Genomic DNA, 2,663 nt, shown 5'->3' with positions numbered 1-2,663 from the left:
TAGAGTTAAATGATAATTATTGACATTCCGTAACTAGAGACAGAAGTATGACAAGTCCAGTGTGTATTGTCTCACATTCAATGATCTTAAATGAGGCTGACATAGGTGACTGCTATTTGGACCCTTTATGTTGCCAATGTTCCAGTGAGTCTCCTGAGATCAACTACGACTTTTGTAAACTAAAAAAATGCCAACCCACTTTTTTTTTAATTGTTACAGATCACATAGTTATAAGCCCCTTCATGGTAGATAAGAAGTGTCTCAATCATTGATAGCTAGCCTGGCTTCTGTCGACAGTTTTTAACGTTTTAGTTAATATGTATATCGAATTATTTACCTGAAAAATTACACACGTTTATAATCAAAACGACCCATACGCCTGATTGAAGTAACATATTTTAGAGCGTATTTCATAATGTTTTGTAATTAAGCAGTGATAGTTTTTTTACATCTCGTTGTACCGTACCATCGTGACTACTTAGCAGTATCACCAATACAGTATGATTGACCTGTCACCAAGTTACAACTAGATTTTACACATTTTTTTTGTGCCGAAATAATATGAACACATTTTGTTATTTCTTTAAAAATCCGTGCCCCAATTGATTTCAGATGCGAAAGAATTGGTTTTTCAAACGAATATCATCAAATCATTTATTTAAGATCAATCAAGCCCATGACACACTTTTAAGTTAATAAAAGTGTACACGCCTTCAATTTTTGTATCAAGCAACAGTTAGCCATGTATAAGCTAATTAGCTTATATGAACTTATGTCGTTTTAATACGAATTTCTAACTTTTTTTTGTGATTTTCATGGTTCTCAGCTAATAAAATGAAATTGTGATAAACCAAAATTGTAAGAAATGATACAGTTCTTGAGTTAGATCAAATAGTATGACATATTATACATGCTTCAAATTGAAGTGTAGTGATAACATGCGTCGCTACCTAGTTCAGCAATGAGTAACTTACTCGACTGCTACGCAATTTATTACAAAAACAACAGTTCAAAGTAGAGTGTCACTCTGAAAATCACTGAAACTGACTTCCTACTCATTCGCTGAAGGGTATATGTTGCCACGTAATATTCTGCTGTGTGGGCTGTGAACCATTGTTTTACCGTGTTTCTGACTCAGAACACAAGACAATTAGGAAGCAACCTTGCCCGTATGTCTAGTAGTTACACCGTTATGGGATTAGTACTGCTATAATGCAAATCGTGGCTTCACTGAGGTTGGCGAGATGAATAGGTGGGAAGGTCTTAACTACACTCAACTTACTAGTATGATATCAAATTTGTATTCCTTTTCACAAGGTTCGTACGGGGTGTTTCCATTTTGTGCGTGTTTTTATTCAACTAGAATGATTATAACGCTCTCTTTCTTAGGAATTTTTAATTAAAGGTGACGAATCATAACTCATAATTGTGTTTGAAAAAAAAGTACATACAAATAAATGTATCAACCATATAAACATGACAAAGTTTGTCTCTGATTAATGACGTAATTGAATCCTACAACTTAGTCTAATAAAGAATTCAGTTTACTTATTTTCATTAAAATGTTATGGTATACGGCTATTTCCTGAGCTGACGATACTTACGGTCGCTTGCTAGACTTCAGAATATAAGCGTTTTTTGAGGTGAAATGATGAAAATCATCGAAGCTTAGACTCAAAGTTCCACCTGCTGTCAACAGAGATCTCAACAATCGTCACTTAAAATCATGCACAAACGCTGATGTAATATTTTGGAGGGAAAAAAACTTATAATTTAGGCATACACTTAGTTTAAAATGAGAGATGAACACTGTACTGGTAGTATTCACGATGAGAACAGTTCTGTAGTACAGTATCAAAGAAAACCGTCAAATCCTGTACTGCGTCCATTAAGAGATGAAACACATTTACTGGTACTGAAACATATCGTGCGTAGAATTCACCTCTTGAACCATCGTATTATATTTACATTAACAGAGTGTTCTGTGAACTAAAACGCCGCCAGCATTTTGTCTGCGTTTTACGATTGCCTTTCGATTTTATAGACAATCGTATACAAACAACAAGGGATGATATCCCAGGCTGTAACCTTCCTCTACCTGCAGTAATAACAAGTGGTTTGCCGTCACAAAGGAAAGGAAATTGCGCAGGAACAACTGCTCACCGACAAAGAAGGGTGGAACGATCCATTTTTTTGAAATAAATACTTTTCAAGTGCTTGTTTATGGTTGGGAAAACATGCTATAGGTTTTACTGTTAACAGTTAAATATCTTCTGCTCCATTTCATTGGTTTACATTCTAAAGTAACATTTAGCGGTACCTGTATTGCTACGTACGTCACTGGATGTTTGTTCATTACAAAGTATAAATGCAGTACATATACATGTAACAGGGGACATAGTTGACTGCATCGACATTAAATCAGTGAGCGTGGATAGGATAAGCATTTCATCGGGTGAATAATGATGACTTATGTCAATTACCCAGAAAGGGAAATGAGATAGAAACATATTGAGTAAACAAAAGAATAACAATAAATGCCCTTTCCACTATCTTGGACTGCAAACATAAAAATCGATAAAAACATGGGGAATGAAACTCAATTATATTTCCTTTTGCAGTGATATAAGCACATAAAATTTACGCAAGTCTGTCTTCGTAAA

This window comes from Glandiceps talaboti, chromosome 6 (assembly GCF_964340395.1).
Source record: "Glandiceps talaboti chromosome 6, keGlaTala1.1, whole genome shotgun sequence".
Taxonomy (NCBI): domain Eukaryota; kingdom Metazoa; phylum Hemichordata; class Enteropneusta; family Spengelidae; genus Glandiceps; species Glandiceps talaboti.
The sequence above is the reverse complement of the archived record's forward strand: the minus strand, read 5'-3'. Positions refer to the sequence as shown.